The sequence below is a fragment of the Scyliorhinus torazame genome, chromosome 13 (assembly GCF_047496885.1).
Source record: "Scyliorhinus torazame isolate Kashiwa2021f chromosome 13, sScyTor2.1, whole genome shotgun sequence".
Lineage (NCBI taxonomy): Eukaryota > Metazoa > Chordata > Chondrichthyes > Carcharhiniformes > Scyliorhinidae > Scyliorhinus > Scyliorhinus torazame.
Window position 1 is genome coordinate 149,662,912 of NC_092719.1, and position 27,304 is coordinate 149,690,215.

The 27,304-nt window shown below is 45.2% G+C and overlaps 1 protein-coding gene across 2 annotated transcripts in view; it reads right to left on the bottom strand.

Annotated features, from left to right (window-relative positions):
- Nucleotides 1-27,304, bottom strand: part of mitfa (melanocyte inducing transcription factor a) — a 458,194-nt gene that overhangs the window by 372,505 nt on the left and 58,385 nt on the right. The window lies entirely within an intron of this gene.

Sequence of the window (27,304 nt, forward strand, 5' to 3'; positions counted from 1 at the left end):
GGGGTCTCCAAGAGGATTGGAGACCTCCAGGTGCTTGCCCACAGCACAGGGTGGCACCTTGCACTGCTGGTGCCAGCCTGGCACTGCCAAATTGCCCAGGTAGCACTGGCAGGAGAACTGCCAGGCTGTCCGAGGTCTCCAAGGTTAAGGGGATAGCTCCCAATGCCTTGGTTAACTCAGGGAACTGCAGATTAGAGTGAGGCTAGCTGTCTCATTCTAATATGCAGATCTGCCAAAAGTGATCCCGTCTACATTGCAGTGTCTCGCGAGACCTCGTTAGATCTCGCAAGGCGTGGCGAGCTGGGTAGATCCCGGGAGCGGGTCTCCCGGTATTTACCGGCCACATTGCGGCCCGAGGTGCTGTTATCGCGTGCAGCGTAGCCAGTAGATCGCGCCCACATTTCACAAAAACTGCACCACCACTAACAATACAACCTGAACACATTTCATCCACCAACTAACATTTACACAAATGTACCATTACAACCTTCACAGACAATATGCATGCCTGGCTCATCTCATAGCTCTTCAACCAAGTGAGGCACCTCGCACAAAAACACCTGCCAATATACATTCACAATCACCACCTACTCTCTTCCAGGACAAGAGGGCACATAAGCAGCACTAGAAAGACTTGACGCTGGGGGGGGGGGGGGGGGGGGGGGGGGGGAGATAGAAATCAGAACTATTTTCCTTTTTTTCTTTTCACAGCTCTCTCCCAACACAAAGCACTGGGAGAGATCATGGACCGCATTAGCTCCATGCAGGCGTGGAAGGCGCTGGACCAGATGGGTTCCCGGCGGACTTCTACAAAATATTTGCGACAGCACTGGCCCCGCACCTGCGGGAGATGTTCACAGACTCGCTAGCGAGGGGCACACTGCCACCTAGGCTAGCACAGGCCTCAATCTCATTGAAACCCAAGAAAAATAAAGACCCAATGGAATGTGGGTCATACAGAGCCATCTCACTGCTGAACGCAGATGCCAAAATCCTAGCCAAAAGGCTAGAAGACTGTGTACCAGAGGTGGTCGCAGAGGACCAGACTGGTTTTGTCACAGGTAGGCAGCTAACCTCGAACATCAAACGTGATAATGACCCGATCCAGGGAGAGAACACCAGAGGTGATCGTCTCCCTAGACGCAGAAAAGGCCTTCGACAGGGTCGAATGGAAATACCGCAGAGGTACTGGAGTGGTTCGGGCTTGGAACAGGGTTCACCTCCTGGGTAAAACTCCTATACAACGCTCCCATGGCAAGTGTACGGACCAACAACACCAATTCCGGTTACTTCCAGCTGCATAGGGGCACCAGACAATGATGCCCACTGTCTCCGCTGCTGTTCGCTCTAGCGATCAAACCATTAGCAATTTGGGGGGGGGGGGGAGGGGGTGGGGGGGAGAGAGAGTGGTAGGATCCCAAAGAAGTTCCTATAAAAAACAAAAAGTCCAGGGGAGGGCTAGCCCTCCCAAACCTACAATTCTACCACTGGGCGGCGACAGCCGAGCGAATAAGGGCTTGGATCAAGGAGCCAGAAGCCGAGTGGGTGCTCGCGGAAGAGGCCTCCTGCAAGGGGACCTCCCTCCGGGCCCTCGCCACGGCGGCACTCCCATCCCCACCCAAAAAACACTCCAGAAGCCCGGTGATGATAGCCACCCTCCAGTCCTGGAACCAACTTCGGCAGCAATTTGGCCTGACCAAAATGTCGGACAAAGCTCCCATCTGCAACAAACATAGGTTCACACCAGCGCTGACTGACGCCACCTTCAAAAAATGGGGACACGACGGAGGGACACTGACAGTAAGGGACCTACACACGGACAACAGGATCGCAACACTGGACGAACTGACAGAGAAATTCCAGCTAGCCAGGGGGAACGAGCTAAGGTACCTGCAACTCAAAAGCTTCCTACAAAAGGAGACAAGGACGTACCCACAACCGGCACGACAGACATTACTGGAAGAGTTACTGGACGCAAGTATACTAGATAAAGGGAACTGTAGCGACATGTATGACCAACTGGTAAAAAGGGCTGACACCATATTGGACACAAGAAGAAAAAAATGGGAGGAAGACCTGGGGATTGAAATAGGGTGGGGACTGTGGAGCGAAGCCCTGCATAGGGTCAACTCCACCTCCACATGTGCAAGGCTCAGCCTGACGCACCTAAAAGTGGTACATAGAGCCCACTTAACAAGAACCTGTATGAGTAGGTTCTTCCCGGAGGTGGAGGATAGATGTGAACGGTGCCAAGGAGGCCCGGCCAACCACGCCCACATGTTCTGGTCTTGCCCAGACTTGCGGGGCACTGTACAGCCTTCATAGAATTTACAGTGCAGAAGGAGGCCATTCGGCCCATCGAGTCTGCACCGGCTCTTTGAAAGAGCACCCTACCCAAGCCCACACCTCCATCCTATCCCCATAACCCAGTAACACTAAGGACAATTTTGGACACTAAGGGCGATTTAGCATGGCCAATCCACCTAACCAGCACATCTTTGGACTGTGGGAGGAAACCGGAGCACCCGGAGGAAACCCACGCACACACGGGGAGGATGTGCAGACTCCGCACAGACAGTGACCCAAGCCGGGAATCGAACCTGGGACCCTGGAGCTGTGAAGCGATTGTGCTAACCACCATGCTACCGTGCTGCCCTTCTTCGAGGCAATGTGCAAAGTGGTGGTTTAGACGGTGGAGCCATGCCCGAATGTGGCGGTCTTCGGGGTATCAGACCAGCCAGATCTATTTCTGGGGAGGAAGGCCTCCCTGATCGCCCACCGTAGAATCCTGTTCGGCTGACGGTCAGCAGCACCACCCAAAGCTGCAGACTGGCTGTCCGACCTCTCCGAATCTCTCCAAATGGAGAAAATCAAATTCGCGAATCCGAGGGTCAGACGACAGCTTCCACAGAACGTGGGAGCCATTCACCCAACTGTTCCGGGATCTGCTTGTGGCCAACGAACAAGCAGAAGAATAACCAGGCAGCCAAGAATCAGGGGAAAGTATCCGAGGTGGCGGGGGGGGGGGGGGGATAGCAGCTAAACCTAAGAGAAAAGAAAGATGAACCACAGGAGAAGGGGAGGGGGGGGGGGGAGAGGGAGGAGACAGAGAACAATAGAGTTGAACCAGAGAGGTTGGAGGGGGGGGGGGGCGGAGGCAAGGGAATGACAGCTGGAAAAAGGGCACGGGACACGATAACAAACTTGGTATCTACAGGAGCAGAGAACGAGGAAAATCCGGGCGAAAGACGAGACGAACGGCTGAAGCGGAGGTGATCGCGACACGACAACAGCATCGAAAACCATCCGGGAGAAGCAAGCGACAACACCAACACCAGACCCATTCGCATATTGACCTCTGTAATTGTTTCCCCGGCACCAAAATGTATATGTACATTTCTCACCACTTTCCCACGCCCCCAACAAACAGTTGCCTACTTATGTGCTAAAAACAATATTGCCAATTGTTCAGAGCTGTTGTTGTTGAGCTAGCGCATAATACCCTACCAGTTATTTTATTCTAACTTTTTTGTTGTTGTTTTTTTTGATTTTTGTGCGTGTTCCCTTCTCTTCCATGTACATATATTTTATTTTGTGTACATAACGGTAAATATACTTTGTTCAAAAACCCAATAAAAAACATTTATATAAAAAAGACACCTGCCAACAAACATTCACAATCACCACTCACTCTCTTCCAGGACAACAGGGCACACAAGCAGCACTAGAAAGACTTGATGGTGGGGGGGGGGGATAAATCAGAACTATTTTCCTTTGTTTCTTTTCACAGCTCTCTCCCAACACTAAGTACACTCCAGGGGGTCTTACATCGCCACTCCCAACACAGCTCCCAACCTCTCTTTAAAAATGTTTTTCTGACTTTCAGCTTTTCCCATTGTCCTTCTTTGAAATTGACTTTTCCCAGGATATAATTTTTTCAATATTCTCCTTTAAAATAACATTTCATAACTTTGCCTTATTTTATATATGACAGTTTCCTAGCTGTAACCCCCTTTTCACTTCCCTTTGAAATTTAACAACTGAACAGGACAAACCTTCTTTATCCATTAATGCAAATTTCTATCCATGTCCTATTTACCTGTAGAACATTCAACTTGGACCCATTCACTTCAAATGCCTGACTTTCACATCTAGACCCTTTGGTGTTCTAAACCTTGCTGCCCAACTGTTGAATCTAGTGGCCTTGCTCTGAATGGCTGTATCTCCACTCTCCAATGTACACAGGCCTGCTGTGAACTTTACACCTTAATCTGGAGTTATAACTTATAACTGCCACAGGGAAACAATCATTGATCTCCTTTGGGATTCATGGAATATGAGCTGCGTAGGTAGGGGGTGGAGGCCAAACACCTGGGGCTCGTTACGGCAGGGGTTCACAGCAGGCCCAACTCAAGGCCTGATCAGATCTATCATCCAGCAAGCACTGGGAGTGAGATGATGTGATAAAGACATAATTGTAAATATGTAAGTATATTAATCTTCGTGCACAACAGCTTCCTTCCGAGTTATTATACAAAGCAACAGCTATTAACTTGAAGCCATCATCATTGCTGTATCTATTTTAAAAGTGTTTTGAGCTCTTTCCTATCAATTCATTTATGGTTTTCTGCCCAAAAGTGGATCCTTCACTCCTTGTTGGTTAATGCTTCATCCTCAACCATTTTTCTTTCCCGTTATTGTCAGTGGTGGTTTGTCTCGCCGTCCACTCTCAGGGGCAGGGTTAGATGGCAAGCGCCAAGTCTGCCTCAGCCAGAATCAAATTCACACACATGCTGTTGGAATTAATCTGAACTCGCACTCGCCATCAAGTCAACTGACCTAGCTGTCGCTCCTCCTTCATATTGATTATGGAAGATTTAATCAGCGTCTGATCAATGCCACAATATTTGCTGTCTTGTCAGTGCTACCAAATAAGATTAGAAAAATCTCATGGACAGAGTGCGATGTGCCATCAATAAACAAATATTACTGCCCTCCCCGTTCCTGTGGATGGAAAGCAAAAATGGCAGTATTGGAGAGAATGATAATATGCATGTCAATCACAAATTTAGCAGCAATGCCAGAATAATAGTTCTCATAAAAGCATTGATTGCACCTTTTATGACGTTTTATCTATTACAGCAGAATTTTATTTATTTATTGCTTCAAGATCGTTTAGACATAAGAAGACATCTCCAAAAGGAGTCAAATGCCTGATGGCAGGAATTGTTTAAATATTTAGCTAAAACCTAATGACTTAAAATATCTTGTCACACACATTGATGCATTTATGGGTGCAATTCATTCTAATGTTCCAACAAAGGCTACTTTTGAGTTCTGCAAGGTTATTACGATTTTAAACAGTTGCATTTCCTCAATACATTATATATGCTGTACACGTTCCACCATGAAAGCAACATAGGTCTTTGGTGACTAATTAATGTAAGGCCATCAGATTCTGTTGATCCAAGGTCGGTGCAGAGAGAAAATTTGAAGAATAAGAGGAACATTTTTAATTTGGCAGATATTTCAAGAATAAGACAACTCTAAAGCCACAACTTGTGTGCAAATGCTAAAGGACTATAAATCCCAGGTTGCTGGGAATGCAAACATCGTTCCACTCCACCACCAAATATTAGGAATATTATCAAGGTTTCCATTTCTTTTTCACCATTTCTGGAACAAAGATATTCAGGATGTTTCGAACCAAACAAGGATAATGTACAACTAAGCACCACAGATCACCAGGATGATCCATTAACCTACTGGAACATCTTTAGATTTCAAAGAGCTCCTTCACTGTACCACTTTCACATATCTCTCCTGTCCCAGTACACCTCTGGTCAACTGGTTAAAATAAACATTGGACCTTCAGTCCTGCATGTCCAACCATATACATTATGCACTGGGAAACATTATGCACTGGGAAGCAAAGTTTGATCAGCGACATTCATTCATTTACAAAAATGATGTTTGTCCCTCTATACATGCCTTTATTTTATTTTATTTTTAAATCTAAACTTGAAATAGGCCAAATTCAAAACCTCACAAATAAATTAAAAAACATCCCCTTGAATACGTTTGCTGGTCAATTAGTTGTTCAGAAATACAGGGCATTAGTGAGACTTAGAATGAAGAATAATTACGATGATGGAATTGGCCAACTAAATTGCACAAAATAATTGTTTTGAATTAGATTAGATAGACCACTTGGTAAAACTGGAGTTAATGCAGGGACAATTTCTAAATGTTGTCAACTATTTCAAACATGCTCTGCACAGGACAGGGCAGAAGCAGGAAATTCATCCAGAAATGGATTCAAGATTCTACTCACTCACTGCATTGTGTAGAAGCTGCTGGCCAAACTTGAAAAAGCACAATCACAAGCAAATTATATAAGGTACGTTTGTCAACTGCAGAAAAATATTACATTCTGATCTGAGTCCTACTCTCACAAGATTTACTGAGATGCATTTAAGAGATCCAGTTATTTAAATGCTATAATCAAATAGGCTGTTTCCAGCATTCTAACACTTTTTCAAGATGTTCTTTTTTTTGACGGTTGTACTACCAAAAAATGTTGTATTTGGGATTAACACCTTCCACTGACACAAAATCGATGGGGCAGGCCACAGGGTTAATATTTTTAATGACTGTTTTGTGCAATATCATATAATTAAAACTGACAATCAAATGCAACAACCAGTATTCTGATAGATATATAAAGGAATTCAAATCATCATTCTTTGCTACAACACAAAACTCTAATCTCATTTGTTATCCATATCCGGGTGTTCTAATGTTCATTCAGGGCCGTAGATATTAGGACCTGTTCTCATACCAACTTATATTTATATAACATCTTTAAATAATGCAACTTCCCACACTCTTCATCGGACCATGATAAACAAAGTATGTCATCGAGCCACAGAAGGAAATATTAGGTCAAATGACCAAAACTTTGGTCAAAGAGGTCAATTCCAATTAATGCCTTAAAGGAAGAAAGTGAAGTAGAGAGACATAGTGAGGGTACTTCAGTGCTTGAAGCCTCGGCAACTGAAGGCATAGCCACCAATGAGGCCAGAATTAGATGAGCATTGATATCTTGGGACAGCTGTAGAGTTGGAAGAAATCACAAAGATAGGAAAGGGTTGAGACATTAAAATAAGGATGAAAATTTTAAAGTCAATGCATTGCTTAACCAGGAGCCAATGTAGGTCAGCGAGCACAGGGATGACTCGGGAACAGGACTTGCTGTGAGTTAAGACATGGGCAGCGGGGATTTGAATGACACCAAGGATATTTAAAAGAGACTAGCCAGTACTGCACTACAATAGTTGAGAGGTAACAAAGGCATGAATAAGAGTTTACTGTGTCCTCTGACTCTACATGAAGATTTCTCTTTGGACCCTTAATAGGCCCAACTCCTCCACTCGCACACTAGCTACACTTTTGTGTTCTAAATGTTTTAAGTTTTAATTTAATATTGCCTTCTAATTTTTTTCTCACAACTTCTCTTTGCTTCCCATACTAGCTTTTTCATTTCCCCTTGTACATACCATTACCTTAACTGTAAGCTGCCTTTTTTTGTTTTATTTCAACTTTTATTTCTTTTGTCACCCAGGCACATTAGCTTAGATACTCTCCCTTTTACCAAAGATTTCCAAAAGATTTGACTCGAGTATGCCTAGATATAAAACATACAGAGGGCATGTCCGTATCTTTTTTGTACTGTGCACACAGTATGTGATCAACAGCTAAGGCTTTCATGCCGAATCTTAATGCCTTCACGAGGGATGGTGCTGCCGATAAATGTCAACTCACTGATTCCAAATATGAAAACATTCTACTTTGCACAATCACATTACTTAATACTTCCATACATATCTGCTCTCATCACAAAGTGAATGACTGCAATCCATGAACAATAATACTTGTTTATTAAGTTTCAGGTTGGCTCTTGAAGTAATTTCAACTATTTTTTCAAGTTTGTCATCATGTACCAATTAACCCACAATGTCATCCAGTCCAGGTTGATGGAAAAAGTGAAGTCGTATGGGGTCCAGGGTGTACTAGCTAGATGGATAAAGAACTGGCTGGGCAACAGGAGACAGAGAGTAGCGGTGGAAGGGAGTGTCTCAAAATGGAGAAAGGTGACTAGTGGTGTTCCACAGGGATCCGGGCTCGGACCACTGTTGTTTGTGATATACATAAATGATCTGGACGAAGGTATAGGTGGTCTGATTAGCAAGTTTGCAGATGATACGAAGATTGGCGGAGTTGCAGATAGCGAGGAGGACTGTCAAAGAATACAGCAAAATATAGATAGATTGGAGAGTTGGGCAGAGAAATGGCAGATGGAGTTCAATCCAGGCAAATGCAAGGCGATGCATTTTGGAAGATCTAATTCAAGAGCGGGCTATATGATCAATGGAAGAGTCCTGGGGAAAATTGATGTACAGAGAGATCTGGGAGTTCAGGTCCATTGTACCCTGAAGGTGGCAACGCAGGTCGATAGTGGTCAAGAAGGCACACAGCATGCTTGCCTTCATCGGACGGGGTATTGAGTACAAGAGTCGGCAGGTCATGTTACAGTTGTATAGGACTTTGGTTAGGCCACATTTGGAATACTGCGTGCAGTTCTGGTCGCCAGAAGGATGTGGATGCTTTAGAGAGGGTGCAGAGGAGGTTCACCAGGATGTTGCCTGGTATGGAGGGTGCTAGCTATGAAGAAAGGTTGAATAGATTAGGATTGTTTTTGTTGGAAAGAAGAAGGTTGAGGGGGGACCTGATTGAGGTCTACAAAATTGAGAGGTGGACAGGGTGGATAGCAACAAGCTTTTTCCAAGAGTGGGGGTGTCAATTACAAGGGGTCACGATTTCAAGGTGAGAGGGGGAAAGTTTAAGGGAGATGTGCGTGGAAAGGTTTTTACGCAGAGGGTGGTGGGTGCCTGGAACGCTTTGCCAGCGGAAGTGGTAGAGGCGGGCACGATAGCATCATTTAAGATGCATCTAGACAGATATATGAACGGGCGGGGAACAGAGGGAAGTAGATCCTTGGAAAATAGAAGACAGGTTTAGATAAAGGATCTGGATCGGCACAGGCTGGGAGGGCCGAAGGGCCTGTTCCTGCGCTGTAATTTTCTTTGTTGTGATATGAAGTGTACCATTAAGGGAGTGTATCCTAAACTGTTGTCAATCATTACATATTGCAGCAGGATATGAAGCATTAGTTCCATAACTTATAGGCAATTGGCAAGTAGCAGAGTAGAGATTAGATATATTATACTTAGCCCCCTAGTGAATGGTATCTAGATACAGTGTTACCTTCAAATAAAGAAACCACATTATTGTTTCACCTAACCTCATGTATCATTGCTGCGTTTATGTCAAAGAAGGAAGAGGTAACAAATCTGTTGACAACATTTATTTGCCCTTATACCCTATAGTTAGTTTCAATGCCAAATGGAATTTTGGTGAATCTGTGCATGCCATTAAACAGTGGAGATTGCAATAATCAATTTCAGCAGCCAGAAAGAGAGAGAGTTGACATTTCGAGTCTGTGACCTTTCATTTCCCTCAACAGATACTACTGGTCTTGCTTAGTCTTTCTAGCATTTTCTGTTTTTATTTCAGCTTTCCAGCACCTGAAGCATTTTGTTTTGTTCTTTCAGTTATCAGAAACCAGAGGAAGCAACTAACTTACATAAAATAGTTTCACCTGAGGAAGGAGCAGCGCTCCGAAAGCTAGTGACATCGAAACAAACCTGTTGGACTTTAACCTGGTGTTGTAAGACTTCGTACTGTGCTCACCCCAGTCCAACGCCGGCATCTCCACATCATAAAATAGTTTGTTCGTGAAAAATGTCATAATTTCCCAACAAGTTAAAAACCTGAAATATTCCCTTTCAATAACTCAGTTCACTAACCAAACAAATGAACAATTTACTATTTTGTGCAAATAGTTATGATTGAGCTTTCTAATTCCTTCATCCACTTTCCTTAAGACCTTTGCAATCTCTCCACCCAGTGCCCTGGCGTGGCAGGGGTACCTGTTGGAATACTTGACCCTTGAGAAGGTTAAGTTCGAACTGAGGGGAAGCTCGGAGGGGTTCTACAAGTCATGGGCACTATTTATTATGCACTTTCAAGAACTGGATAACATCGAACATTAGTTGGGGCGGGGGGGGGGGGGGGGGGGGGGGCTGAGTAGATCAAGGGTGACTATGGGTAATCCCTGATTCCTTTTTGTCATTTGTTTATGTAAACATGCGTGCTGATGTTTGGGGGTTGGTGGGCGGATGGGATCGTTGTTATTGTTATGTGGATTAACATATCTTGCTGATTATTGTTTATTGTTGATGGGTGTAAATGTGGGAGAAAATGTGAAAAAGGAGAATAAAAATATATATATATATTTTTTAAAGACCTTTACAATCTCCATTCTATCAAAACAACACTTCTTGTTCCTTACATATTGAAAAGTTACTTTTCTTGATAAGTATGTTACTGGGATAATTAGATTTTTGATCCTAATCTGTTGTTATACTGGGAAAAGAATCCAATTCTTAAAATGTATCCTTGTATTGTTATTTAAATTTCCATACCCTCTTTGTCACTTTGCATTCTTACTGTGAATATTTTTTTAAATAGACTAATTTTCTCAAGTTCTGATATCCGAAAGTGGTTGTACGTCCTTTAGCTGCAGTACAACTGACAGCTGACATTTGGTGTTTTATGTGTAACACTGATAGCACACGTTACCTTCACTGGTATGTTGTTTTCATATATCTCGTCACTTTATCATTCATCTCCTGCTGTTTAGTTCTTTGCAGTAATTGTTTATAATGTTAACTGAATGGAACATTTCTGTATCCAATTTATAACATGTGATTATTTCATTCACTAAACTGGCATAAACACTCAAACTCTCGTTTTCTTGATATGCACATAAAATTCACTTCATTTTCTCTTCCAATGATGTGCAGTATTATGCAACTTTTTTATCTTTGCTACATTTTCAAACGGGCTACTGTTAGTTTCGCACCATTTTTGATTCTCAGGGTGCGGCATAATTGGCAAGACCAACATTTATGAGCTGATCACTTTGCTGAGCATCTCCATTCAGTCCACAAGCGCAACTTTAAGCTTCTGGCTCAAGTAAGTTTTTCAAATGATATTTCTTTAACCGTACCCAGTGTCACAGGCATGGAGTGCTTTATATTAAAAGTACTCCCCATACCTACTCCTCTTTTGGTGTATGTACAGAGAAGATAACATGTATTGTCAGGAAACTTAGTAATTCAGTAAAATAGTTGGTTGCGCATTGCACTTTGCTGAACTATGTAATCCTGTTCCTTTCAAGTACAATAATTTTTGCTAATTAATAGGAGTCAGTCAATAGAAATGAATCACAACAATTCTATGAATTACATGACATAGGGAATGTAATTATTAAGCCCTATTTCGAATGTGCCCAATTGTATACATCCACAATCAGTGTCACAAAATTGCTGCTGTATTCTAGTCAGTTCTGTTCCTTAATTATTGATTTAAATGTTATCTATTGGGATAGAAATGCTTTACTTTTTGCTTTATAGCACAGAATAAGCCAATGCAGCACTAATGAAAGCAGGTTTGAAGCTGAAACAACAGTTTTGCAAGAGTGCTGAACATGCTAAATCACAGACAGGATGATTCAACCATAATTCTTCATGAACATTAATTATTTAATCAAGTTCAGCTCATGCTCTGGTAGAATGACTTACTTTTTAAAAACAGACACTGCAGAATTTCATTTTCTATGATAGTGCAGACCTCTGTACAGGTTAGTTTCACGAACAAGAGATATTAGTTACAGGAGACTTATATTCTCCTGAGCTTGCCCATTTTTCTTGCACCTGTACAGAATAGCAATGCAAGACTGGGATCTGATCACACTAAAAATCAAATACACCAGGAATCATGAGGAGTGCAAGTACAAAAATAATGTAGACCTACTCCTCCAGATATAGAGAGTTGGATCTCTTAAGCATTTGCTGTTATCAATAAATCCAGACATTTACACCCAATGATCATTTTAAATTGTCACTGGTGTTTCTTTCACAATGGCAATTCCATGACCAGTGTAAGGTCAACCATGACAGCTTTTTTTTAAAACACCCAAACAGAGGACAAAGCTCTGCCACAGTCTACTTAAAGATTTATTTTTAAAGAGCCGCCTCCAACTGCTACAATTCAACAATTTGATCAATTATGTAATTACCTAATTCTACCCGTACTGCTAAGAATATTGCATTTCAGAAGGATTCATGCAGCAGAGGCTTTGACTGCAACATACAGAATTCAAAAGAAACAGTTACTTCCACTATGTAAAATCCACAAGTGAAAACAAGGCAAATTATAAGGCTTGCTACTCGCTTAAAAGGTTCTTGTGCAATTGCCATACAAATGTGGGCCTGAGTACACCATTAATTCCCTTGTGACATTTTTCATTAGGTTTCCTCCAACACTTATGGACAGATATAAGACATGCTGAGAGGTGTTCATTTACAAAGGATTTTACTACACCATTTTAGCACTAGATGTTAAATGTTACATGGAAACTCATAAAAACTAAATAAAAAAGCTTTACTGCAATGTTGCCAATTGTCATTGGATTAAGAGCCATCAAAATTGCAGTAACTTTCACAAGAGTACAAAGAGTACACAGGTAGGGTGAACAGGGCATGTCTTTCTTTCTTTTTTAAATTGTAGTCATCAAAATGTACATTTAAATCTATACTTTATGAAGCCATTGTATATTTTGACTGCATGCTGTCCTTGGGAGAAGCTCACTGAAATGTTCAGGTTTTGTGACATGACTAGGATTGCACCAAAAGCAATATCTGAGCCATGTGGTTTTCTTTTGATTGTGGGTTTTGTGAGGGCCTCGAAGAATCCAGCATGAGTTTTAAGGATACAAAGTAATAACATTTATTTACAATAACATATATATATAACAGCAGCAACTTCCCTTGCTGCACACTCCTTCCTGCTGGTTCCTAAACTGGCCAGCTTTATTTATACTAGGAGTTTAATAATGGTTTCTCCGCCCCCCTAATTGGGGAAGCTCATACTCCCACAGGATTGTGGGATTGTCATTAGTCCCCAGCCAATGGTAAGTAGGCAGGTTATAACAGTGGGGATTACTCAAATTTTAAGATGAAGGACAGACCATGAAGACAAGTAGATATGCCGGGGATAGTTTCTGTTGAGTCTACCTTCATGGAAGGGATTTATATATTTCTATACTTGGAGTTTAAACTTTCAGTTTGCTATTATAAGTTTATTATGTACTGGCAATGAGTAAATCACAACAGTGCCACTGATAATGTGTTTGTCCTAAGTATTAAACAGGATATGGAATCATATTTTCAATGAATGAATGAATGCCAAAAATCTGCTTTTTCCTGAATTTAATTTCAATCCAAGCTTCAGATTTAAATATCCAACCACGGGTCTGTGCACTCAAAGTGAAAATACGGCCATTAGCGAAAGGGCGACAATGCTTACATTCTAACCCAGTTCTTTTCACTTCCTCATCTTTAAAATGCATGTCTTTTTTAAAAGGAGATTGCAACTATAGGCAAGAAAATCAACCCGGGGGGGGGGGGGGGGGGGGGGATAGGGGGGTCTCCACTAGTTCCCGATGCAGTAGAGAATCCTGTGTTGGGGAAAAAACCGGATCGGCACCTCCGGTCCCCCCCTGGCGATGGCATTGAGGTTCGCGGCCTGCGCCAGCGGGAGGATGCAAATGGATCATTTGAACTGATTTGCATCGTGTTAATAGGCTAGACGGCAGTGAGGTTTACGCACGAGCAGTGGGAGAGACCACAACTAGAGTGAGTTTGAAACAGAGTGCAAATTTAATTGGTAAGTCTTTCCCTCTTTCCTTTTTGATAAGATTAGTGGTCCAGTTAAAAGATTAAGAAGGAGCTGCCCCACCCCAGAGAGCTGAGTGTCAGTTATCTGTCAATCTCCTGAAGCCTGATTAGATACTCTCCCTTGAGGGGCTAGGCCCGCGCCAAAACGGTTTCCGCTCCACCAGCTGGCGGGAAAGGCCTTTGGCGCCACATCAGCCGGGGCCGAAAGGTCGCGGGTCCGCGCATGTGCGGGAGCGTCAGCGGCTGCTGACGTCATCCCCTCGCATGCGTAGGGGAGGGGTCTCTTCCGCCTCCGCCATAGTGAAGACCATGGCGAAGACGAAAGAAAAAGAGTGCCCCCACGGCACAGGCCCGCCCGCGGATCGGTGGGCTCCAATCGCGGGCCAGGCCACTGTGGGGGCACCCCCCGGGGACAGATCGCCCCGCACCCCCCCCCCCAGGACCCCGGAGCCCGCCCGCCCGGCCTTGTCCCGCTGTTCAAAAGGTGGCCCATCACAGGCTGGAGAATCGGCGGGGGTGGGCCCTCCGACCGGCGCGGTGCGATTCCCGCCCCCGCCAACCGGCGCAACGCAACTCCCGCCCCCGCCGAATCTCTGGTGGCGGAGTCTTCGGGACACAGCGGGAGCGGGATTCACGCCAGCCCCCAGCGATTCACCGACCCGGCGGGCGGTCGGAGAATCCCGCCCCTGGAGTGAGACACAGCCAGAGTGAGCTTGAAACTTTGGAATTTGTAACAGTGAGAATTCGGTATAGAGTGGGAAGAGGTACTTTTTGCTTTTTCTCCTTTCTTTGTAACTTTTAAATCTTGAGAGTGGTCTTGCCCTGCTGCAGCTGAAGGCTACAAGGGAGAGAACTGATTGGTAAGTATTGGGTAACATTGGCAAGTTTTTTTTACAAATTTATCACTTGTCGTTTGAAAATACTTTTTGTGGTTCATAATCTGCAAGTAGTAACTAGGACAAGGAAAGAAGGGTCATAGAGAATGGATATAATCTAGTATCAAGCCTCTTCCCAAGCTTTAATTTAAAGGGGTAACTCATGGCAGAAGTGCTCAAAGCCTTGGTTTTCTCCTCTGCTCCAAGTGGGAAGCCAGGAACATTTCCAGTGCCCAGGACGAGCATGTGTGCACAAAGTATCTCCACCTACAGCTCCTGGAAGCACGGATTTCAGAGCTGGTGCGGCAACTAGAGACACTGGAGCATCTGTGAGGTGGAGAGTACAGTGGATAGCATGTATAGAGAGGTATTCACACTGCAGACTCAGAAAGGGAGTGGGTGACCACCAGGTAGAGCAAGAGAGCTAGGCAGGAAGTTCAGGAATCTCCTATGGCCATTCCCTGCAAAACAGGGAACCAACAAGAGAAAAAAACATACTTGACCTCATCCTCATCTCTGCCTGCTGCAGATGCATCTGTCCACGACCGCATCAGTAGAAGTGACCACTGCACAGTCCTTGTGGAGACAAAGTCCCATCTTTGCTTGAGGATACCCTCCATCGTGTTGTGTGGCACTACCATCTTGCTAAATGGGATAGACTTTGAACAGATCTAGCAACTCAAGACTGGGCATCCATGAGGCGCTGTGGGCCATCATTAACAGCAGAATTGTATTCAACCACAACCTGCAGCCTCATGGCCCGGAATATCTCCCACTCTACCATTACCACCAAGCCAGGGAAATCAACCCTGTTTCAATGAAGAGTGCAGGAGAGCATGCCAGGAGCAAAAGCAGGCATATTGCAAAATGAGGTGTCAACCTGGTGAAGCTACAACACAGGACTACTTGTGTGCCAAACAGCATAAGCAGCAAGTAATAGACAGTGCTAAGCGATTCCACAACAAACACATCAGATCTAAGCTCTGTAATCCTGCCACGTCCAGCCGTGAATGGTGGTGGACAATTAAACAACTCACTGGAGGAGGAGGCTCCACAAATATCCTCATCCTCAATGATAGAGGTGCCCAGCACATACGTGCGAAAACCAAGGCTGAGGCATTCACAACAATCTTCAGCTAGAAGTGCCGAGTGGACGGTCCATCTTGGTCTCCTCCGGAGGTCCCCAGCATCTCAGATGTCAGTCGTCAGCCAATACGATTCACTCCACATGATATCGAGAATCAGCTGAAGGCACTAGATTCTGCAAAGGCTACGGGCCCTGACAATATTCCGGCAATAGTACTGAAGACTTGTGCCCCAGAACTTCCCACACCCTTAGCCAAGCTGTTCCAGTACAGCTACAACACTGACATCTACCCGGCAATGTGTAAAATTACCCAGGTGTGTCCTATACACAAGAAACAGGACAAATCCAACCCAGCCAATTACTGCCCTCTCAGTCTACTCTCCACCATCAGCAAAATGATGGAAGGAGTCTTTAACAGTGCTGTCAAGCGGCACTTATTAAATTGCTTGCTCACGGATGCTCAGTTTGGGTTCCGCCAGGGTCACTTAGCTCTTGACTTCATTACAGCCTTGGTTCAAACATGGATAAAAGAGCTGAATGGCAGAGGTGAGGTGAGAGTGACTGCCCTTGACATCAAGGCAGCATTTGGCATCAAGGAGCCCTAGCTAAACTGGAGTCAATGGGAATCAGAGGGAAAACTCTCTGCTGGTAGGAGTCATACCTGGCACAAAGAAAGATGGTTGTGGTGGTTGGAAGTCAATCATCTCAGCTCCAGGTCATTACTGCAGGAGTTCCTCAGGGTAGGGTCTTAGGCCCAACTATCATCAGCTGCTTCATAAACAACCTCCCTTCCATAAGGTCAGAAGTGAGGATGTTTGCAGATGACTGCACAATGTTCAGTTCCATTCGCGACTCCTCAGATAATGATGCAATCCATGTCCAATGCAGCAAGACCTGGACAATATCCAAGCTTGTGCTGACAAGTTACATTCGTGCGACACAAGTCTACTACAACTATCTACTACAAGAGAGGATCTAACCATTGCCCCATGCCATTCATTACCATCTCTGAAATCACCTATATTCAACATCCTGGGTGTTATCATTGATCAGAAACTGAACTAGCCATATAAGTAGTGTGGCTGCCAGGTCAGGTCAAAAGCTAAGAATTCTACGGCAAGTAACTCACCTCCTGACCCCCAAAGGCTGTCCACCATCTACAAGGCACAAATCAGGAGTGTAATGGAATACCCTCCACTTGCCTGGATGAGTGCAGCTCCAACAAAAGTCAAGAAGCTCAATAAAGCAGCCTGCTTGATTGCTCCCCCTTCCACAAATATTCAAAACCTCCACCACTGACAAACAGTGGTAGCCATGTGTACCATCTACAAGATGCACTGCAGTGACTCACCAAGGTTCCTGAGATAGCACCTTCAAACCCATGACCACTACCATCTAGAAGGACATGGCAGCAGATACCTGGGAACCCCACCATCTGGATGTTCCCCTCCAAGTCACTCACCACCCCGACTTGGAAATATGTCATCGTTCCTTCACTGTCGCTGGGGAAACTTTCTGGAACTCCCTCCCTAACAGCACAATGGGTGTACCTACACCTCCAGGACTGCAGCAGTTCAAGAAGGCAGCTCACCGCCACCTTCCAAAGGGCAACTAGGGATGAGCAATAAATGCTGGCCTAACCAGAGACGCCCACATCCCAGAATTTTTTTTAATTTTTTTTAAATAGATATACCGCTTGGATACTATTGAGAGGAATATCCACTAAGGGGAAAGCAGCAACAACCAAATTCTTTGCACCATGGTTGGTTCTGGTGCAGAGGGGAGGAGTAAAAAGTGTGCAATGCAATAGTTACAGGGTATTCAATTGTAAGGAGAATATATAAGCGTTTCTGTTGTCGCAAACTAGACTCCAGGATGGTATGTTGGCTCCCTGGTGCTAGGGTCAAGGATGTCTTGGAATGGTTACAGGACATTCTGGAGAGGGAGGATGAACAGACAGTGGCTGTGATGCACTTCGGTACCAACAACATAGGTTTAAAAAAAAAGGAGGTCCTAAAAGCTGAATGTAGGGAGTTAGGAAGTTGAGAAGTTGGACTGCAAAAGGTATTGGTGTCAGGATTACTTACAGTGCCATATGCTGGTCAGAGTAGATATAGCAGGATATATCATATGAATAAATGGCTAAAGAGATTTTGTGAGGGGGTTTCAGATTCCTGGGGCATTGGGACCTGTTTTGGGGGAGGTATGACCTGTACAAACTGGATGGGTTACACCTGGCAAGGACCGGGACTGATGGGGGGTGGGGTCTGTATCAGATAAGGACACGGTAAAAATAGTAGGGACAGGACAGGGAACGTTAAAAGGACTAGCCTTGAGGTTTTGATCCTGAGCACGCGGAGCATTCAAAATGGTTGAATTAGTTGCACAGATAGATGTAAAGAGATATGATATAGTTGGGATTACGGAGACATGGCGGAATTCTCTTCCCCCCCCCCCCCACCACGCCAGGTGGGAGAATTGCCGGGGCGCTACGCGTGTCCCGCCACGCCGCCCCGACACCCGCACACTATTCTCCCACCCCCCCCAAACCCGCGCAGCGAGAATCACGGCTGGCCGCTGGGAGAATCGCCGCTCGCCGTTTGCAACAGGCGAGCGGCGATTCTCCGGCTCGGATGGGCCGAGCGGCCTGCCCAATACGAAGGGTTCCCGCCCGCGCCGTTCACACCTGGTCGCTACCGGCGGGAACAGCGCGGGAACGCTTGGGGGGGGGGGCTCAAATGGTCTGGCCCGCGATCGTTGCCACCGATCGGCGGGCCGGCCTCTCTGAAGGGGGACCTCCTTATCTCCGCCGCCCCGCAAGATCCATCCGACATCTTCTTGCGGGGCGGTCTCGGGGAGGACGGCAACCGCGCATGCGTGGGTGACGTCATTTACGCAGCACCGGCCGCGTCATTTACACGGCGCCACTTTTACGTGGCGTAAATGACGCAACGCCGCTCCTTGCCCCCCGGGGGCGGGAGAATAGGGGACTGGGAGCGGGCTCCAATGCCGGAGTGAAACACTCCGGTTTTCACTCCGGCGTCGGCACTTAGACTCCCGATGGAAGAATTGCGCCCATGGTTCCAAGGATGGGAACTAAACATCATGGGCTATTCAGTTTTTAGGAAGGACAGACAGAAAGGAAAACGTGATGCATGTTATGACCCCCTCAGAGGTCAGGGAGTGTGCACCATCCAGTTCCCCGTGACCTCCATGGAACACTAACTCCCCTGTAAACAAGGCAGGACTTCCCCTTTAACAGAGAGACCCTCTTAGTATAAAAAGCCCGATCTGGACGCAGGTCATGGAGGGAGATCCCTCGGGGAGTGGAGAATAGAGTTGTTCAGAAATAATTCTGAGCTCATTTGTATTCAACCATTCATTCTCATGTGTTCACTCCGACGAATCCTCCAGTGGAGTTGCACTGATTAAAGATATTGATGTGATATTAAGGAAAGATATTACCACAGATGATATGGAATCTGTATGGGTCGAGGTAAGAAACACCAAGGGGCAAAAAACATTCTTAGGGGTGGTATACAGACCACCAAATGGCAGTGGTAATGTTGGGAATAGCATTAGACAGGAAATCAGATATGCAGGTGATAAGGTACATGTGATTATGGGTGGCTTTAACCTGCATGTAGATTGGGCGAGTCAAATTAGTCACAGCACAATAAAGGAGGAATTTCTGGAACAATATGTTGAGCAACAAACAAGGAAACAGGCCATTTTAGACTGGGTGCTGGCAATGCGAAAGCCATTCGGCCCATCTTGTCCATGCCAGCTCGAGGACACCCAGGTGCCCTTTCTAATCCCACTTTCCTGCACCCAGTCCATAGCTCTGTATCTTACAGCAGTTAAGGTTCAGATCCAGTTACTTTTTTTAAAAAAGGGTTCTGCCTCCACCACCAACTCAGGCAGCGAATTCCAGACTCCCACTATCCTCTGTGTAAAAACATGTTTTTCCTCATGTCCCCTCTACATCTTCTGCCACTTACTTATCTTGAATCGATGTCCCCAGTTCTAGAATTCTCCACCAGGGAAACAATTTCATCCTGTCCACTCTCTTCCCCTCCTCATTTTGTACACCTCAATGGAGTCACCGCTCAGCCTTCTATGTTCCAAGGAAAATAACGCCAACCTATCTAATCTCTCCTTGTAGCTATACCTTTCTAGCCTGGCAACATTCTTGTAATCCGCTGCACTCTCTCCAGAGCAATAACGTCCTTCCTGTAATGTGGTGACCAGAACTGCACACAATACCCCAGCCTCATCAGTGCTTTATACAATTCCCACATTATATCCTTATTTTTATAGTTTATACGGCTGCTAATGTAGAAGGAGAGCATTCCATATGCTTTCTTTACAACCCTGTGTACTTGAAGTGCTGCCTTTAGGGGCCTGTGTACTTGTACACCACAATCTCGCACTTCACCTATCCCTCTTAGTATATTCCCATTTATTGTGTACTCCCTATAACTGTTTGACCTCTGTAAATGCATGACCATCTACCACTTTACCGTCCACTCCACCAACCCATCTATATCATTTTGGAGATTATAGCTATCGTCTACACTGTCCATCACCCAGCCAATCTTTGTGTCATCTACAAATTACCCAATCGTGCTCCCCATGTGCACGTCTAAATCGTTAATCTATAACACAAATAGCAAGGGTCCCAACACCGAGCCCTGTGGAACACCACTTGAAACAGCTTTTTAATTGCAAGGGCAGCCATCGACCATTACCCTTTGTTTCCTGTTACTAAGCCAGCTTTTTATCCAGTTTGCCACATTGCCCTGTGATAGAAACCTACTTTATTATAGGTAATAAAGTTTTAAGGGAAAAAATGATTTAGTGACATTATACTATTAAGAATATATATTAAGCCATGAGAGCAGAAAATGTTGAGAGCATGGGAAAAGATCTGATAAGGGAGTCAGTATTCAAACCATCCACGTTACAGAATAGACCCATTGTTAGCATTACTGGGCAAACATCCCAGTTCTGGAGAATATGGTGGGAAACAGGTGATCCGATCACACCATATTATAGAAACATAGAGAAGTTTTCCCATGCCATATTATCTCTTAAAATTTGATAGACAGACATTTCGGTCAATTAGACGAACAATAATTATTTTAACCCAATCACAGTCAGAAAGGGGACAGAGCCTAACAAGATAATTTACTTTAGTTTCATTTTTGTATCGTGCATTTTGACCTGAAGAAATTACTTCGAACTGAATTGAATTCAACTCAATCATCTATATTTGCGTTGGACAAAGAACATTTTAGATTCCATATTCATATAAAATTTGATTTGATCAATAGACTTTGAAACTGACATAAATAAAGACATACTTGACTTCACCCAAGAAGCTCAGTCTCGAGTTCTGTAAGATTGATATATAGTGTGGCGACACATAAATATATTAACAAAATACAGATCCATCACCCTGTATCCCATGGGCTTTCACTTAGTTGACCAATGCAATACTTTGTCAAACACCTTGCTAAAATCCATGTACACAATATCCACTGCACTACCTTCATCAACCCTTTTTGTCACTTTCTCACCAAATTCAATCAAATTTGTGAGGCAAGACCTTTCTTTAACAAATCAATGCTGACAATCCCTGACTATTCCATGCCTTTCTATGTGACAGTTAATTTGATCCCTCAGGATTGATTCTACTAATTTTCCCACCACTGATGTAAGACTAACTGGCCTATAATTATTTGGCATTTCCTTTGATCCCTTTTTAAACAATGGAACCAAATTTGCATGTCTCCAGTCCTCTGCTACCTCCTCTGTAACTAGTGAGGATTGGAAAATCATCCTAAGAGCAGCTGCTATCTCCTCCCTGACCTACTTCAGTAGCCTTGGAAACAATCCACCTGGCCCTGGTGACTTATCAACTTTCAAGGATTTCAACCCTTCAAGTACTTCCTCTCTCTTTATGATTATCCTATCCAATATCTCAGTGTTCCTCCTGTAACGACTTAGACCAGGCCTTTGAGATTGGCGAGCTCCCTGATTAGTGGCCCAATCAGGGAACCTCTTCTCGGTGTATAGCAGGGAGTGTCAGATCCTCTGCACTCCCAGTGTAGATAGCAAGCTGAATGCACTTGGTCGTACTGCTGTTGGTTTTGTTAATAAAAGGAATTCTGGTGAAGGGACTTCGGCCTCCGTGGACTTATTACACTCCTGGACTACCATATCTGCATCATCCATTTCCTTTGTAAACACGGAGACAAAATATTGATTTAAAACCCTTCCCACAGCCTCTACATTTATACACATGTTCCCTTCTCCATGTCTGCTAGGTCCCACCTTTTCCTTCAATAACCTTTTACCATTAATATATTGGTAAAATATCTTTGGGTTTTCTTTAACTTTACTTGCAAATCTTTTTTCATATCCTTTCTTCGATTTCTTTATTAACAATTGCACTGCCTATACTCATCGAGGCTATCTGAAGCGCTTAGTTTTTTGTGCCTATCGTATGCTTTCTTTTTCTGTTTCATCTTCCCTGTATTGCTCGAGGTAACCAGAGGGGTCTAGATGTGGCAATACCGCTCTTCTTTTTGGAGGGGACATGTTGACTTTGTCGATTTAGGATCTTCTTTTTAGTGCTTCACCCTGATTTTATCCTCTAGCAGTGCTGGCCAATCCACCTCAGCCAAGTCCCTTCTCATTTCTGAAAAACTTGCCTTTCCCCAGTTCAAAACTTTTACTCCTACTTTATCTCTGTCCTTTTCCATGGTAATACGAAATCTAACTGAATTGTGATCACTATCTCCGATATGGTCGCCAACTATCACTTCACCCACTTGCCCTTTTTTGTTCCCCAAGATTAGGTCTACAATTATAGCTCTTCCTGTTGGGTTCGTCACTAATTGGTTGCAAAGAATTTACTGGATACACTGCATGAATTTTTCTCCCTCAGTTCACCTTATATTGCTTGAATCCTAGTTGATATTGGGATAGTTAAAGTCTCCTACTATTATTGCCCTCCTGTTATTACAGGCAGAAATTTGCCTACAGATTTGATCTTCTATCTCACTTTTGGGGGTCTGTAGTAAAAGGTAAAGTCGCCAAAGTCGCAGATGACCACAGTCTGCTTCCCTCTTTGAGGGGGAGAGCTGACTGGTGGTGATTTAACCTAAGGATCACCACACCTTCAGGCGAGGGGCAAGGTTGAGAAGTCGGGCCTTCATGAATAACCTCAGGGAAATGAAGCCGCGCTGCAGGCCTTGCTCTGCTTCATGAACCAGTTGCCTAGCCAAATGAGCTAATCCAATGAATGTAGGCTACTTACAGTCAGAAACAAGGGATTTTATAGCGGGAAATAAAGAAATGGCTGAGGAATGAAATTTGTATTTTGCTTCTGTCTTCACAAAGGAATACATGAATAATGTACCAGAAGTTCTAAGAAACACAAGTTTCAGTGAGGAGCTGACGGAAATCAATATTAGTAAAGAAGTAGTTTTGGGGAAATTAATGGGATTGAAAGAGGATAAATCTCCAGGGCCTGATAATCTTCACGCCAGAATACTTAAGGAAGTAGCCCTGGAAATAGTAGATCCATTGGTGGTAATTTTCCAAAATTTGTTGGGTCTGAAATGGTTCCTACAGATTGGAGGGTAGCTAATATAACCCCACTATTCAAAAAGAGAGGTAGAGAGAAAACTAGGAACTATAGACCACCGAGCCTAACATCGGTAGTAAGGAAGCTGCTAGAGTCCGTTATGAAGGATTTCATAGCACAGCATTTGGAAAGCAATGGCATAATCAGACAAAGTCAGCATGGATTTATGAAAGGGAAATAATGCTTGATAAATCTACTCGAATTCTTTGAAGATGTAAACTAGTAGATTTGACCGGGGAGAATCAGTGGATATGGTTTATTTAGACATTCAGAAGGCTCATAGCAGATTACTAAGTAAAGTTAAAGTGAATGGGATTGCGGGTAGTGGCTTGAGATGGATAGAAAGCTGCTTAGCAGACAGGAAGCAAAAGGTTGGAATAAATGTTTTTTTTCCCAATTGTCAGGCTGTGACTAGTGGGGTACTTCAGGGATCTGTTCCAGGACGCCAACTATTCACATTATATATTAATGATTTGGACGAGGGAACTAAATGTATTATCTCCAAATTTGCAGATGATACAAAGTTGAGTGAACTGTGAGGAGGATACAGAGATTCTTCAGTGGGATTTGGACAGGCTGAGTGAGTGGGCATATGCATGGCAGATGCAGTATAATGTGGATAAATGTGAGGTTATCTGCCTTGGTAGCAAAAATAGGAAGGCAGATTATTATTTGAATAGGTGTAAATTGAGAGAAATGGATACTTAGTGAGACCTTGATGTCCTCATGCAACAGTCGCTGAAAGTAAGCGCGCAGGTACAGCAGGCAGTAAAGACGGCAAAATGGGATATGGGCCTTCAGAGCAAGTGGATTTGAGTATAGGAATAGGGATGTTATATTGCAATTGTATGTTATACTGCAATTGCATAGGGCATTGGTGAGACCACACCTGGAGTAGTGTGCGCAGTTTTGGTGTCCTTATCGGAGGAAGGATGTTCTTGCTATGAAGGGAGTGCAGCAAAAGTTTACCAGGTTAATTCCTGGGATGGCGGGACTGTCATCTGAAAAGAGACTAATTCAGTTAGGATTATATTCATTGGAGTTTAGAGTGAGAAGGGATCTCATAGAAAGTTATTAAATTCTAACAGGATAGACAGGGTAGACTCAGAAAGAATGTTCCCGATGACCTGAACTAGGGGTCATAGTTTGAGGATAAGGGGTAAACCTTTTAGAACTGAGGCGAGGAGAAATTTCTTCACCCAGAGAGTGGTGAACCTGTGGAATTCATTCCCGTAAAAGCAGTTTGAGGCAAAAACATTGCCTAATTTCAAGAAGGAATTAGATAAAGCTCTTGAGGCTAAATGAATCAAGGGATAATGGGGGCGGAAAGATATCAGGGTATTAAACTTGGATGATCAGCCTTGATCATAATGAATGGCAGAGCAATGAGTCAGCTGACTTACGGGAGAGCAATGGGGGGGGAAGTGGGGTTAAGCAGATGCTTGACTTGGGAGAGGGGGATCGAGGGCGGGGTGCTGGGATGCTGCTTTGCTGGCTGTAGGGGAAGCAACTTTCGGAGTCAAAGAAAGAGTGGGGACGGGGAACCTCCGGCGGCGGGGGGGGGTGGAGTGTGCGGGAGACATGGACACGTGGCTGGCCTAAAAAAGGGGATGGTTAGTCGGTGGGGGGGGTTAATTAACCCTCCGACCAGGCTGATCACGTAGAACGTGAGGGGCCTGAATGGGCCGGTCAAGAGGGCCCGTGTGTTCTCGCACTTGAAGGGGCTAAAGGCAGACGTAGCCATGCTACAAGAAACGCATCTGAAGCTCGCTGATCAAACTAGGCTGAGGAAGGGATGGGTGGGGCAGGTCTTTCACTCGGGGCTGGACGCGAAGGCCAGGGGGGTCGCAATCTTGGTGAGCAAACGGGTGGCATTTGAGGCGGGGGGTATTGTGGCTGATAAAGGGGGTAGATATATTATGGTGAGTGGCAAGCTACAGGGGGCCCGGGTGGTGCTAGTGAACGTGTATGCCCCGAATTGGGACGATGCAGACTTTATGAAGCGAATATGGAGTAAAATTACAGATCTGGAGTCATGCAGTCTGGTCATGGGGGAAGGGGGGGCTTTAACACGGTCCTGGACCCGGCACTGGACCGGTCTAGGTCTAGATCGGGTAAGAGGCCGGCAGCGGCCAAGGTCTTGAGGGGGTTCATGGACCAGATGGGGGAAGTGGACCCGTGGAGATTCGCTCGGCCAAGGGCGAAGGAGTTTTCTTTCTTCTCCCACATCCACAAAGTGTACTCGCGGATCGATTTTTTTCGTGGTGAGCAGGGCGCTAATCCAGAGAGTGGAGGGGGGAAGAGTACTCAGCCATTGCGGTCTCCGACCATGCTCCGCACTGGGTGGAGTTGAGGCTGGGGGCAGAGAGAGGCCAATGCACTCTATGGAGACTGGACGTAGTAGGACTATTGGCGGATGAGGAGGTCTGTGGGCGGATTAGGAGGAGTATCCAAAACTATGTGGCGACCAATGATACAGGGGAGGTTTCAGTGAGTATGGTTTGGGAGGCGCTGAAGGCAGTTATCAGGAGGTTATTAATTTCTATCAGGGCCCACAGAGAGAAGAGGGATAGGATGGAGAGGGAGAGGTTGGTGGGGGAGATCCTCAGGGTGGAAAGGAAGTATGCGGAGTCCCCCGAGGAGGGGCTGCTAAAGGAGCACCGGAGCCTGCAGGCGGAGTTTGACTTGCTCACCACAGGGAAGGCAGAGGCTCAGTTGAGGAAGTTACAAGGAGGGGTGTACGAGTATGGGGAAAAGGCAAGTAGGATGCTGGCGTACCAACTACGGAAGAGAGGCGGCCAGGGAAATTGGGGGAATTAGGGACGGGGGGGGGGGGGGGGGGTGGTAACATGATCCTGTGCTCGGAAAGGATCAATGAGGTCTTCAAGGATTTTTATGGTAAATTGTATGAGTCAGAACCCCCGGAGGGGAGGGAAGGGATGAAGTAATTCTTGGACCAACACAGGTTTCCGAAGGTGGAGGAGGAGCTAGTAGTGGGATTAGGGGCCCCGATTGAGTTGGAGGAATTGGTTAAAGGTTTGGAGGGTATGCAGTCGGACAAGGCCCCGGGACCGGACGGATATCCTGTAGACTTCTATAGGAAATTCTCAGAGCTGTTGAGCCCGCTATTGCTGAGAACCTTCAACGAGGCTAAGGAAAGGGGAACCCTTCCCCCGACGATGTCGCGGGCATTGATCTGCTCATCCTTAAGCAAGATAAGGACCCGTTGTAATGTGGCTCCTACAGGCCGATATCGCTCCTTAATGCAGACGCCAAACTGTTGGCCAAGATCCTGGCCACTAGAATTGAGGACTGTGTCCCGGGGGTGATTAATGAGGACCAGACTCGGTTTGTCAAGGGCAGGCAACTGAACACGAATGTGCGGAGGCTCCTGAACGTGATCATGATGCACTCAGAAGGAGGGGATGCAGACGTGGTGGCTGCAATGGATGCGGAAAACGCCTTCGATCGGGTGGAGTGGGAGTACCTGTGGGAAGTGTTGGGCAGATTTGGATTCGGCAAAGAATTCATAGGGTGGGTCAAATTACTGTATCAGGCCCCCGTAGCGAGTGTGTCCACGAACCGGCTGCGGTCGGAGTACTTTAGGCTGCATCGAGGGATGAGGCAAGGGTGCCCCCTGTCCCCCCTGCTGTTTGCCCTGGCAATCGAGCCGTTGGTCATGGCGCTGAGGAAGTCTAGAAACTGGAGGGGGCTGGTTCGGGGAGGGGAGGAGTATCGTGTTTCACTAGGCGGATGACCT